This window comes from Schistocerca gregaria, chromosome 1 (genome assembly GCF_023897955.1).
Source record: "Schistocerca gregaria isolate iqSchGreg1 chromosome 1, iqSchGreg1.2, whole genome shotgun sequence".
NCBI lineage: Eukaryota > Metazoa > Arthropoda > Insecta > Orthoptera > Acrididae > Schistocerca > Schistocerca gregaria.
In genome coordinates this window covers 862126559-862141751 of record NC_064920.1, presented here as the reverse complement: position 1 = coordinate 862141751, position 15193 = coordinate 862126559, and the positions used below count along the sequence as shown (strand labels likewise).

Genomic DNA, 15193 nt, shown 5'->3' with positions numbered 1-15193 from the left:
GTCGACCTGGGACCGGACCGCAGCGACGCACGGATGCACGCCAAGACCGTAGGATCCTACGCAGTCCCGTAGGGGACCGCACCGCCACTTCCCAGCAAATTAGGGACACTGTTGCTCCTGGGGTATCGGCGAGGACCATTCGCAACCGTCTCCATGAAGCTGGGCTACGGTCCCGCACACCGTTAGGCCGTCTTCCGCTCCCGCCCCAACATCGTGCAGCCCGCCTCCAGTGGTGTCACGACAGGCGTGAATGGAGGGACGAATGGAGACGTGTAGTTTTCAGCGATGAGAGTCGCTTCTGCCTTGGTGCCAATGATGGTCGTATGCGTGTTTGGCGCCGTGCAGGTGAGCGCCACAATCAGGACTGCATACGACTGAGGCACACAGGGCCAACACCCGGCATCATGGTGTGGGGAGCGATCTCCTACACTGGCCGTACACTCTGGTGATCGTCGAGGGGACACTGAATAGTGCTCGGTACATCCAAACCGTCATCGAACCCATCGTTCTACCATTCCTAGACCGGCAAGGGAACTTGCTGTTCCAACAGGACCATGCACGTCCGCATGTATCCCGTGCCACCCAACGTGCTCAAGAAGGTGTAAGTCAACTACCCTGGCCAGCAAGATCTCCGGATCTGTCCCCCATTGAGCATGTTTGGGACTGGATGAAGCGTCGTCTCACGCGGTCTGCACGTCCAGCACGAACGCTGGTCCAACTGAGGCGCCAGGTGGAAATGGCATGGCAAGCCGTTCCACAGGACTACATCCAGCATCTGTACGATCGTCTCCATGGGAGAATAGCAGCCTGCATTGCTGCGAAAGGTGGATATACACTGTACTAGTGCCGACATTGTGCATGCTCTGTTGCCTGTGTCTATGTGCCTGTGGTTCTGTCAGTGTGATCATGTGATGTATCTGACCCCAGGAATGTGTCAATAAAGTTTCCCCTTCCTGGGACAATGAATTCACGGTGTTCTTATTTCAATTTCCACGAGTGTATTTTCGCATTCGCAGGAGGAAGTTGGTGATTGGAATTTCGTGAGAAGATACCGTCGCAACGAAAAACGCCTTTCTTGTAATGATTTCCAGCCCAAATACTTATAATTTCTGTGACACTCTCTCCCATATTTCTCTATAATACAAAACGTGCTGCCTTTCTTTGAACTTTTTCGATGTACTCCGTCAGTCCTATCTGGTAATGATCCTACACCGCGCATCAGTATTCTAAAAGAGGACGGACAAGTGTAGTGTAGGCAGTCTCCTACACTGTTACATTTTCTGAGTGTCCTGCCAATAAAACGCAGTCTTTGGTTGACCTTCCCCATAACATTTTCTGTGTGTTCCTTCCAATTTAAGTTGTTGGTAATTGTAATACGTAGATATTTAGCTGCATTTACGGCCTTTAGATTTGACTGATTTATCGTGTAACCGAGGTTTAACTAGTTCCTTTTAACACTCATGAGGGTGACCTCACAAGTTCCTTATTTAAGGTCAACTGCCTCTTTACGCTCCATTTCGATATTTCTTCTAAATAGTTTTGCAGTTTGTTTTGATCTTTTGATGACTTTATTAGACGATAAACGACAGCGCCATTTGCAAACAACCGGAGACGGATGCTCAGGTTTTCTCCAAAATCATTTATATAGATAAGAAACAGCAAATGGCCTATAAAACTACCTTGGGGAACGCCAGAAATCACTTCTGTTTTACTCGATGACTTTCCGTCAATTCCTACAAACTGTGACCTCTCTGACAGGAAATCACATATCCAGTCATATAACTGAGATGATATCCCATAAGAACGCAAATTCACTACGAGCCGCTTGTGTAGTACAGTGTCAAAAGCCTTCTGGAAATTCAAAAATACGGAATCCATCTGAAATCCCTTGTCAGTAGCACTCAACAGTTCATGAGAATAAAGAGCTAGTTGTATTTCACAGGAACGATGTTTTCTAAACCCATGTTGACTATGTGTCAATAGACCGTTTTCTTCGAGGTAATTCATAATGTTCGAACACAATACATGTTCTAAAATCCTGCTGCATATCGACGTTTACGATATGGGCCTGTAATTTAGTGGATTACTACTACTACGTTTCTTGAATATTGGTGTGACATGTGCACCTTTCCAGTCTTTGGGTGCGGATCTTTCGTCGAGCAAACGGTTGTACAGGGTGTTACAAAAAGGTACGGCCAAACTTTCAGAAAACATTCCTCACACACAAATAAAGAAAAGATGTTATGTGGACATGTGTCCGGCAACGCTTAATCTCCATGTTAGAGCTCATTTTAATTTCGTCCACCTACGCTCAATGGAGCACGTTATCATGATTTCATACGAGATACTCTACCTGTGCTGCTAGAACATGTGCCTTTACAAGTACGACACAACATGTGGTTTATGCACGATGGAGCTCCTACATATTTCAGTTGAAGTGTTTGTACGCTTCTCAACAACAGATTCGGTGACCGATGGATTGGTAGAGGCGGACCAATTCCATGGCCTCCACGCTCTCCTGACCTCAACCCCCTTGACTTTCATTTATGGGGGCATTTGAAAGCTCTTGTCTACGCAAACCTGGTACCAAATGTAGAGGCTCTTCGTGCTCGCATTGTGGACGGCTGTGATACAATACGCCATTCCCCACGGCTGCATCAGCGCATCAGGGATTCCATGCGACGGAAGGTGGATACATGTATCCTCGCTAACGGAGAACATTTTGAACATGTCCTGTAACAAAGTGTTTGAAGTCACACTGGTACGTTCTGTTGCTGTGTGTTTCCATTCCATGATTAATGTGATTTGAAGAGAAGTAATAAAATTAACTCTAACATGGGAAATAAGCGTTTCCAGCCACATGTCCACATAACATATTTTCTTTCTTTGTGTGTGAGGAATGTTTCCTGAATGTTTGGCCGTACCTTTTTGCAACACCCCCTATATGATTGTTAAGTATGGAATTACTGCATCAGAATACTCCGAAAGGAACCTAATTGGTATACAGTCTGGACCAGAAGAGTTGCTTTTATTAAGTGATTGAAGTTGCTTCACTACTCCGAGGATATTTACTTCTACGTTACTCACGTTGGCAGCTGTTCTCGAATCGAGTTCAGGAATATTTACTTCGTTTTCTTTTGTGCAGTGATGCAATTATGCTCGTTTAAGAGGTAGGCGTTTCGAATCATGGTGGAGGAAGAACTTGCTAGGGAAGGGGAGGAGGAATCTTCACAAGACTTTGCGGTCAAGTCCTGGGTGAAAACCCAAATTTCCTCGCAAAGTGAGTGTTTGTCACACTGCTGCTCCATCTGCGGGATGAGAATATTTAGGTTAGCAACTTCTTGGTGCTTTTAGAGAGGAATACACCATATTCTACAAGCACACATCACAGTCATCCAGACGACGCAGATACCCACCCAAAACTTCATAATAGGTAGCAGAAAGTTAACCACGAACCACCTACGCTAGTGCCTAGTCCGTGACGTCATTGCTGGATTACCACGTTTGTACCCCAATGCTCGTTTCTTGAAAATGGGGCCTGCCTTTGCGCGCAGCGTGAGGGAAAGTGTTGTGTGACTTTTCCAGTAATAGGATCCTGTCCTTAAGGAACCTATTAAGATATCGTCTACGACCCTTCGAAGTAGGAGAGTTTTTTTTATACCTTGTGTGTTTGTGTGTGTGTATTCAAAGGATTCTGTTTACTCCATCTGCCGAACTCGTTCATTATCTGCATATAAATTCAATGAAATTCTTTTTCTCTCTATTTCTGAGCTATACCGGAATTACTCTATGGGATGCACGGCCCACGCAGAACAGCGGACTATTCTGTTTTATGTCACACATCGTGTGGTGTCCTGAGCTCGTAAGCACCCGGCAAAGTATTAACGTGGACTGCCTAGTTACCTATTTATGACGCTTTTTGTGTATTCCAAGTTTATGCTTACTCTCGATCCAGTATTTAGACTGTTAATTGGCGATAATTTGCCCGTATGTGATTGTGAGAGCCACTGTGAGTATATGGCTCAGAATAACACACGGTATACTTCAGGATAGTTTTTGAAATAAGGCTTGCAGTATGGAAGCTATGTTACTCTTGTGAGCTGCCTTTGTATTTTTTTGTTTTTTTTTTGTTTTTGTTTTTAAAAGTGTGGAACACGGCTTTCTTTGCATAAAGCGATATACGATACGTTTCGCCGTGTTTTATGGAGAGAATTACAGTATTGTTTTTAAAAATCTTGGAACTGTAATTTATCTTGCTTACATCTACATTTTAATGTATAGTCTTAAAGCATAATGAATTTTTGATGCATAATTATGTTTCGTGGACTTTTTTCGTACGTGATATTGATCGAGTACGTGGCCAGGGCAAAGGATTGGCTTTATTTCTGTTGTGGTCCCACATGACGTAGTTAAAATCTGCACTACCTATACTGATACTCTGTCTTTTCTCTTAGTAGTCAAATTTGCTAGTAATTAATGTGTAACTATCTACTAAATCTGATTCTACTTGGGAGTATGTGACTTCATTGTGTATAAAAAAACTTAGAATCTGTAGTAACCGATGAATATGTATTGTGAATTTAACGGTGCGCATTACTGGTTACTGTGGTTACTATAGCTCCACCACTGTCATCTCCTTCTCATAACTCTCCAGTTACGTAAAAAAGCAGCATACAGTAGTTGACCAGAAAATAAGTGAAACAAGACATACAGTATTTCATTACATAGAGTGTAATGTGAAAGACATCGTAACTGATCCTTCAGTAAACTGTGCTAAGCAAACCATTTAGTAATATTTGAAGACATTGTTTCATCCAGTAAAAAGAGAGTGTCGAATGGATGTTGACATGTTCACATCTTTAGATTTTCCCATGTGTCAATCACAAAGAGTGTGTCGATTGGATGTTGACATTGCCGCACCTTTAGATTCTCGCATGTGTCAGGCACAACGTTCTGTGTCGTTTTATTCGACTACAGATCGTGTTAAGTCGAGTAGAGCGTTTAAGTGAGTGAAAATGGGACGGATAATCTCTGCCCCAAATGAGTAAAAAAACAAAACTGGGAAGTAGGAACTTTGTTGTTAAACTATGTAATAATTACACGTTCGTGTACAATTACTGTTTTTCGAGCGGAGAAACTGCATTGTGAGAATCAACTCGTATTACACAAATCATGTATGAAAAACAGGTTACGTTGTTTACGAAAAGCAGAAGATTGTAACTAATGAAGTCTAGGTTAATTCCTGACTCCAGTCGTACAGATTTATTTTCCCTTTAAAATATTTCTGGCGATGTAAAGACCTGTTCCATGACCACTGGTCAAACACACAAGTTGATTGAAATGAAAATAAATAAACAAAATCATTAATATGAAATATATTACCATGCTCTCGTATTTGACTAAAATACTTTACTCCTGTTTTGAAATCATCGTTCCGTAAAGGGATGTTGTAACCAGTGTAAATTTGAAAAAAAATGTAGGAAGTCGTAGAGAACGGCGTAGCTTGTGTTGTTGACAATTTCATCCAACGACCTATTCAGCAAGGAGAGCTACTGCCCCCAAATCCCTGGGCCCCTCCCTTCTCACTGCCACCAGCTTAAGGAATGAAAAATTAGCTTCTCTTCAGTCGCACGGACATACTTTGCAATTCAGAATCATAGTATAGAAAATCAGAACATGTAATACATGTTGTTGTTGTGGTCTTCAGTCCTGAGACTGGTTTGATGCAGCTCCCCAGGCTACTCTAACCTGTGCAAGTTTCTTCATCTCCCAGTACCTACTGCAACTTACATCCTTCTGAATCTGCTTGGTGTATTCATCTCTTGGTCTCTCTCTACGATTTTTACGCTCTACGCTGCCCTCCAATACTAAATTGGTGATCCCTTGATGCCTCACAACATGTCCTACCGACCCATCCCTTCTTCTAGTCAAGTTGTGCCACAAACTTCTGTTCTCCCCAGTCCTATTCAACACCTCCTCATTAGTTATGTGATCTACCCATCTAATCTTCAGCATTCTTCTGTAGCACCACATTTCGAAAGCTTCTATTCTCTTCTTGTCTAAACTATTTATCGTCCATGTTTCACTTCCATACATGGCTACACTTCACACAAATACTTTCAGATATGACTTCATGACTCTTAAATCTATACTCGATGTTAACAAATTTCTCTTCTTCAGAAACGCTTTCCTTGCCATTGCCAGTCTACATTTTATATCCTCTCTACTTCGACCATCATCAGTTATTTTGTTCCCCAAATAGCAAAACTCCTTTACTACTTTAAGTGTCTAATTTCCTAATCTAGTACCCTCACCATCACCCGACTTAATTCGACTACATTCCATTACCCTCGTTTTCTTTTGTTGTTGTTCATCTTATATCCTCCTTTCAAGACACTATCCATTCCGTTCAACTGCTCTTCCAAGTTATTTGCTGTCTCTGACAGAAATACAATGTCATCGGCGAACCTCAAAGTTTTTGTTTCTTCTCCCTGGATTTTAATACCCACTCCGAATTTTTCTTTTGTTTCCTTTATTGCTTGCTCAATATACTGATTGAATAACACCGGGGAGAGGCTACAACCCTGTCTCACTCCCTTCCCAACCACTGCTTCCCCTTCATGCCACTCAACTCTTATAACTGCCATCTGGTTTCTATACAAATTGTAAATAGCTGTTCGCTCCCTGTACTTTACCCCTGCCACCTTTAGAATTTGAAAGAGAGTATTCCAGTCGACATTGTCAAAAGCTTTCTCTAAGTCTACAAATGCTAGAAACATAGGGTTGCCTTACCTTAATCTAGCTTCTAAGATAAGTCGTAGGGTCAGTATTGCCTCCCGTGTTCCAATATTTCTACGGAATCCAAACTGATCTCCCCCTATGCCGGCTTCTACTAGCTTTTCCATTCGTCTGTAAAGAATTCGCTTTAGTATTTTGCAGCCGTGACTTATTAAACTGATAGTTCGGTAATTTTCACATCTGTCAACACCTGCTTCCTTTGGGATTGGAATTATTATATTCTTCTTGAAGTCTGAGGGTATTTCGCCTGTCTCATACATCTTTCTCACCAGATGGTAGAGTTTCGTCAGGACTGGCTCTCCCAAGGCCGTCAGTAGTTCTAATGGAATGTTGTCTACTCCCGGGGCCTTGTTTCGTCTCAGGTCTTTGAGTGCTCTGTCAAACTCTTCGGGCAGTATCGTATCTCCCATTTCATCTTCATCTGCATCCTCTTCCGTTTCCATAGTATTGTCCTCAAGTACATCGCCCTTGTATACACCCTCTATGTACTCCTCCCGCCTTTCTGCTTTCCCTATTTGCTTAGAACTGGGTTTCCATCTGAGCTCTTAATATTCATACAAGTGGTTCTCTTTTCTCCGAAGGTCTCTTTAATTTTCCTGTACGTAGTATCTATCTTACCCGTAGTGAGATAAGCCTCTACATCCTTACATTTATCCTCTAGCCATCCCTGCTTAGCCATTTTGCACGTCCTGTCGATCTCATTTTTGAGACGTTTATATTCCTTTTAGCCTGCTTCACTTACTGCATTTTTATATTTTCTCCTTTCATCAATTAAATTCAATATTTCTTCTGTTACCCAAGGATTTCTACTAGCCCTCGTCTTTTTACCTACTTGATCCTCTGCTGCCTTCACTACTTCATCCTTCAGAACAACCCATTCGTGTTCTCCTGTATTTCTTTCCCTCATTCCTGTCAATTGTTCCCTTATTATGTTCCTCAAAATCTCTGTACAACCTCTGGTTCAGTCAGTTTATCCAGATCTCATCTCCTTAAATTCTCACCTTTTTGCTGTTTCTTTAGTTTTAATTTACAGTTCATAACCAATAGATTGTGGTCAGAGTCCACATCTGCCCCTGGAAATGTCTTACAATTTAAAACCTGGTTCCTAAATCTGTGCCTTACCATTGTATAATCTATCTGAAATCTGTCAGTATCTCCAGGCTTCTTCCATGTATACAACCTTCTTTTATGATTCTTAAACCAAGTGTTAGCAATGATTAAGTTGTGCTCTGTGCAAAATTCTACCAGGCGGCTTCCTCTTTCATTTCTTAGCCCCAATCCATATTCACCTACTACGTTTCCTTCGCTCCCTTTTCCTACTACCAAATTCCAGTCACCCATGACTATTAAATTTTCGTCTCCGTTCACTATCTGAATAATTGCTTTTATTTCGTCATACATTTCTTCAATTTCTTCGTCATCTGCGGAGCTAGTTGGCATATAAACTTGTACTACTGTAGTAGGCGTGGGCTTCGTCTCTATCTTGGCCACAATAATGCGTTCACTATGCTGTTCGTAGTAGCTTATCCGCATTTCTAATTTTTTATTCATTATTAAACCTACTCCTGCATTACCCCTATTTGACTTTGTATTTATAACCCTGTATTCACCTGACCAAAAGTCTTGTTCCTCCTGCCACCGAACTTCACTAATTCCAACTATATCTAACTTTAACCTATCCGTCTGCCTTTTTAAATTTTCTAACCAACCTGCCCGATTAAGGGATCTGACATTCCACGCTCCGATCCGTACAACGCCAGTTTTCTTTCTCTTGATAACGGTGTCCTCCTGAGTAATCCCCAACCGGAGATCCGAATGGGAGACTATTTTACCTCCGGAATATTTTACCCAAGAGGACGTCATCATCATTAACCATACAGTAAAGCTGCATGCCCTCGGGAAAAATTACGGCTCTAGTTTCCCCTTGCTTTCAGCCGTTCGCAGTACCAGCACAGCGAAGCTGTTTTGGTTAGTGTTACAAGGCCAGATCAGTCAATCATCCAGACTGTTGCCCCTGCAACTACTGAAAAGGCTGCTGCCCCTCTTCAGTTACCAAGAGTTTGTCTGGCCTCTCAACAGATACCCCTCCGTTGTGGTTGCACCTACGGTACGGGTATCTGTATCGCTGAGCCACGCAAGCTTCCCCACCAGCGGCAAGGTCTATGGTTCATGGCGGGAGGTGGATGTAATAGATACTGGGCATCAACAAATGTGTCCAAAGAAATTTACTGTGTAATTGGGAAGTATTCGTATGTGTTTGAATAACATCTACGTGGAATACATACGTAAAAAAAAATCATACATATTCTCGCAGCTAAGTGGATTGTGGTTGGTACATTCGTATTGTCAAGCGGTAACGTTGCAAAGTTAAGTGATCAGTAAAAATGTAGCATTATTATGCGAACGTTTAACATAGCAGTTCTAGGTGGGGTTTGTTTTCAACTATGGTTGCGTATGGTACAGGTAGATGTCGATCCTGAACTACTTCGTCTGTGATACTGTCAAGCTAGGAAAGCAGTTGGGTGTTACGCATTACGAATTGTTCTGTGTATTCCGCTTTGGTATGGTTTGTGCGTTGCTTCTTTTGAAATTAATAAAGTGACAAATAGTAATCTACCAAGAGTTTCGAGTCCCATTCTGACCACACCAGAAGGAATCATCGATTGCTACCACGGTATGTAGGTTTTGTTTGTTGTCAAACATGGCGGATATAGGCTTTGAAAAGGATAATGGCTATTTTCATCCGCTCTATTCGTCTGTCGTAACTTCTAGTTTTCTTACGCTCTCGGTCGACTGTCACTTTACAGTGTCCCCACCATAGTATGTTTAGTGAATGATAAACACAGAGTTTTAAATGTTTTGAGCTCTATTTTGCTAGAAGTTCCTCCACGCCTCGACCTATCACTAAACCAATAGTAGATCCTCCACCCATCCCATCTCGAATCATGAGGAAACTTTTGCATTCGGACCTAAGAGATATAGAGTAACGCAATCCACACCAAACGTGCCTTATAAGATGCTTTTAAACGCGACTGTACCATCCGCAAAATAAACAAGACTAGGAAAATGATTCCTTGTACGCTACGTACTCTTCAGTCTCACAACACGGCGGATAGCCGAGTGCCAATGTAGGTTTCGATGTACCGCAATGAGACGAGCTTATATGGTGTTTATGTTTCAGGACTGTCCGCAGCTCGTGGTCTTGCGGTAGCGTTCTCGCTTCCCGCGCACGGTGTCGTGGGTTCCATTCACGGCGGGGTCAGAGATTTTCTCTACCTCGTGATAACTGCGTGTTGTGTGTCTTTCATAATTATTTCATCATCATTGACTCGCAAGTCGCCGAAGTGGCGTCAACAAAAAGGAATTGCAACACGGCTTCCGAACATCCCCGCATGAGGCTTCCCGGCCAACAATGCCATACGATCATTTCATTTCAGGACTGCAGTGAAACAAAATAAACATATAGTTTTGTTACTAATTCAGACATGTAATTGAGGTCTGTTTCTCGAATTCGTAGGATAATGGTTTCGTGTTGCACAAAATGACAGTGGAAGAGTTATAAATTTTATGAATAAAAGTCCGTCGTCTGTATTTCAGTTTTTCTTTTTTGTTTCCAAAACTTATTAAGGAACGAAAACTTCATCTTCAGGTTTTCCAAGAGTCACTCAGGATGTTTCATCATGACATAGCTTAGCAGACGCATATAAGATATGAGGGGTGTTACGTTGTTATGTAAATGAGATACAAACGATAGCTAGAAAAAGAAAAAGACAAGATGTGGCTCCATATTCAAAGAATCTGTTTCATTTCTGCTCGATGCAGAAATTCTTCTCAGATTTTTGGTTTGCATTACATAAAAACATCTTTAACAAACAGGAGTCTGACAATATTTATAGTAAATGTGCTATGTATGTAAATGGGAAACAAATGATGAATACTAAAAGGAAAAAAAGAGAGATGTCTACATATTCAGAGAATCTGTTTCACTTCTGCTTCGCACAGAAATTCTTCTCAGGTTTTTGAAAGTAAACATACATAGTATGTAAATTTTTGAGAGTAAACATACGTAGTATACACATATACTAAGTATATAATCTCAAAAATATGAGAAGAATTTCTGTATGGAACAGAAGTGAAACAGATTCTTTGAATATGTAGAGATCTCTTTTGTTTTCGTAGTAGCGATCATTTGTTTTCCAGTTAAATAGCCAAATATATTCGCTTAAGGTAGTTGTCATTTACGAACAGGATACATTGGATCAGTAAGATTGTTGAAAATAAATACTTCACATTTTTATAGTTAATGTTTGTTTAGCAGCTCACAATCGGTGGGATACTTTAAAAGGGAGGAAGCTGCTTGATTACGGGTATGAAATTTAGCGCTGTTAAAGATGACACGATATTTTCAAGGAAATTACGGCTTACAGTATCCCACTCATCACAAGCTCTCATTTCAAAATGTCTTTTTTCTGTTCGTTCAAATCAAGTTATCATAAAAGTTAATTTTAAAACCGCTAAGTATTTCTTTTCGTTGTGTTTTACATAATTTCTCTTTTAATAATCATTTAAATAATTTCTCAAAGGAGTAACACAGTTATGATCTTTAACAGTAATGTTGTTTATCCAGTATATTATACTACTACTCTAAGGAAATACTTTGGTCACATAAGAAGTTTATTCTCGTTGTTTTGAAAATACTGTGTGCTAACGATAAGTTTATGAGATGGAAACCGAAAGTCTTAGAGGAATTTCAGCATGGTCCACGAGTGATGCACATTCTTTCAAGGCACAGGTAAGCTATAGAAGTGTACCGCTCATATGTTTTTCTTTTCACTGATGTAAGAATATAACAGCTCTCAGGTATGTCTGCTTCGCCAGGTCACGATGAAAAACCTCGAGTGAATACTGGAATCCCTGAACATGGAAGTTTCGTTCCGAAATAGGTTTCCGAAATAAAAACTTGAAATACTAAAATACAGGCACCCGACAGACTTAAAATCATGAAATACATACTTTTTGGTTACGTCGAACGTGACTTGGAACAAAAATTTATGATTTTTTTCGTTTTCTTCTACCGGCGGATTGTTAAAGCATCACACATGCACGGTTAAATACAAATAAAGTCAGAGGAGCTGGAGTGGAAAAAATTCCGATGACGAAAGAATCGTTTATGTCCAGCTTGCTGCAGTAAATGGAAGTGGGAGCACGATCCATTCATTGTTCAAGCGTGAGACGACGTCGTACGGCTTGGAGGAGACAGAGGTTGGGCCATATGGTGGGCTTCCGGATGGGACGGCGCTCGCACGAGAAAGGCTTTCACACGAGGGCTCCTGAGAAACACTCTGTTCGTCGTTCCGAGAAATGCTACATGAGTGACGAGAGCCAGAGTAAAGGGAAATCCGCTTATGCAACGCAGCTGCGACGCTCTTTCAGGGCTGGCGCACCACACACAAGGTGCAGTTGCTCGCGCTTCTCGTACTAGTCCTGGCACACGTCAGGTTCTGGCCCAGCGTCCGTTCCCCAGCCTACCCTCTATTGTAATCTACTGCTCTCTCTCTCTCTCTCTCTCTCTCTCTCTCTCTCTCTCTCTCTCTCTCTCTCTCTCTGTGTGTGTGTGTGTGTGTGTCCTCTCCTCCCCACCTCTCCTTCTATCTATCACCGCCCCCCTTAAACTCAAAACTCGCTCTCGCTCTCCCTCCCCTCCTTCCTGTCTCTCTCTCTCTCTCTGTATCTCAATTTTTGTTTCTGTCTCTTCCTTTGTCCATTGTCATGTGACGCCGATTACGTACTTGGGGACATTTACTGTCTCAGCGATTACAGAAAGCATAGCGTTACATGCTATGATTAAATACTGCCATTCGAAATTAATATTGCCATGAAAAACATGTGTGGATGTAAAAGAGATTAGTTTTTTCACGTTATAACAATAAAAAAATTATAAAGACGATATAATGCATGATAGTAGTGAACATTGGTCACCCAGCTTGTGGCCTGTACCTTACAGGGTATGTTGTAGTATTAGTGACAAGGGAGCGCTATAAATATTGGCTCTGCGATTGTCAGGTTGATGATAGTTCGAACTCGTGAGGGTCCGTCGGGTCTCTGAGACGAGAAAGGAGCCACAAGAAGAAAAGGAACATATCAATTAACAGTCAGTACGGCATACCTTGTCACACAGCAGTACTGTCGCGCTGAAGACGACGACTGAAACATTAGTTTTACTTTTGTTTTAGTGATTCATAATGACACGGCCTACCATCCAATATGGTTTCACTGAAATTCACATCGGTCGTGGAAATCTACACAGTAATGATTGTCAAGAAGATTATAATGAAGGGTCCCATTTGGAACGCTGTCGGATGTTTTAGTGGTTACTGGAGTAGTGTTCACCCAAGAAGGCCTGAGGCAGGCAGCTAGTCTGTGGCGAACGCAACGGAATACCATGTGACAGGTCTCTCGGTAGGTTAATTCTGACTCACCTGCAAAAGCAGCGTGCGACCAGGAGAACACGTTGGACATCTAGCGATGATCTCTGTGTTTAGTCATAACTACCATGTTATTTGTAAGATACAGGGTAAACCATAATACAACCAGAGACACCATTTAACAACACATATAGCATAACCCAGTAACATCGCTAGTAGAATTGTCAACAAGCAGATGCAACCATACAATATCACTGATCATGTGACATAATTGACGTTACGAAATTTCAGCGGGTAATTAAGTTTAGTTCTGTCCACTATTAATGAAATGTCAGACATAGCACACAACTGATTACTACTAGAATAACAACGAATGTAGAATAAGAATGAATGTAATCAGTAAACAAATAGCCAGCAACATAAATACGAAAATCGCTGATTATCTTTCACAAGAGTTGTCACAAAATGCCACCCACGGATTAAGATTTATATCGGACGACTAATAAACGAAAAGTCAGAACTTACTAAAAAAGTGGTTATTATTGCTATATTAACGTAAAAAATAATCAGTAAGAAATAGATAGCAACAGAATCAACGATACTGCGTAGTAGTCAGGACTTGAAAACGTATGTCAAATTACATTATTCTTAAGTAACTTATATGTGAAATTATATTATTCGTATGTAACTTATATGAAATACAATAAATGTTCCAAAATTTATAAGGAATTCTATTACAGATAAATAGGCCTACAGTTGAAATAAAAATAATATGTATAGCACAGTAACTGGTTATACAAATATATTACACCTTGTTATTAAGTGTAAGTTATGGGCAACAATAAGAAAAGATACCTTGTTATACAGAAAATGTCGTAATTTTGGTTATTTCCTTAGCAATGGAGGAAGGAGTAATACGGTTTGACGATGAGTTCATAACAGACATTGAACAACTTCGGGTGGGGGTTCAAATGGTTCAAATGGCTCTGAGCACAATGGGACTTAACATCTGAGGTCATCAGTCCCCTATAAATTAGAACTACTTAAACCTAACTAACCTAAGAACATCACACACATCTCATCCATACCCGAGGCAGGATTCGAACCTGCGACCGTAGTGGCTGCGCGGTTCCCTACTGAAGCGCCTAGAACCGCTCGGTCACCCAGGCCGGCTTGGGTGGGGGATGATAGGGATTTGCCTCGAGTGATTTAGGAAAACAAAGGGAAAATGTGACTCTGTATGGACAAAGGAGTGTTTGAAACACTTTACTCTCGAATACGAGGATAATGTCTACATTGTGCGGCCTCTCTCAAGCGACTGTTAGTGGCAGAGTGGCTCTCCAAGTGAAACATAACTCTTCTTTGGCAGTTTTCAGGAAAGGATAGCACTGGTTGGACTTATCTCCCAGACAGTGAAGTAACAACGTCCCCACACAGCCTGTATGCGAGGAGAACGCTTCGTTCAGCCGCATCCTTATATACACACTACTGCAAATATCTCCAGATGCCACACATTAGAGGCGCACATATTAGTCTGCGAAGTGGCAGACACTGAGATAACCGATCGTGGAATAGAAAAGCTACTACAATAACTTAGTAATGGAAAGGCATCAGGACCAGATGTGATACCCATACGTTTCTAGAAAGATTATGCGAAAGACCTTGCTCCACTTCCAGCAGCAATTCATTATAGATCGCTAGAGCAACGAAGGGTACATAATATTTTCAAGAAGGGGCGCAGAACAGATGCCCACAATTACAGATCTATATAACTGCCGTCTATGACTTGTAGAATTATGGTACGTGTTTTATGCTCGAGAATTATTACAGTTTTAGAGAACGAACGATCTTCTCTATAACAATCAACGTGAAGCCTGGAAACAGAGATCTTGCGAAACTCAGATTGCTCTTTCCATCCATGAGATCCACAGCTACGTGAAAACGTCGCTTAGGCTGATTCCCTGTTCCTT

The 15193-nt window shown here is 41.4% G+C and overlaps 1 protein-coding gene across 1 annotated transcript in view; it reads right to left on the bottom strand.

Annotated features, from left to right (window-relative positions):
* The window catches only part of LOC126272906 (sodium-dependent serotonin transporter-like), a 1032532-nt gene that overhangs the window by 105194 nt on the left and 912145 nt on the right, over positions 1 to 15193 (bottom strand). The gene's annotated exons all lie outside the window — the stretch shown is intronic.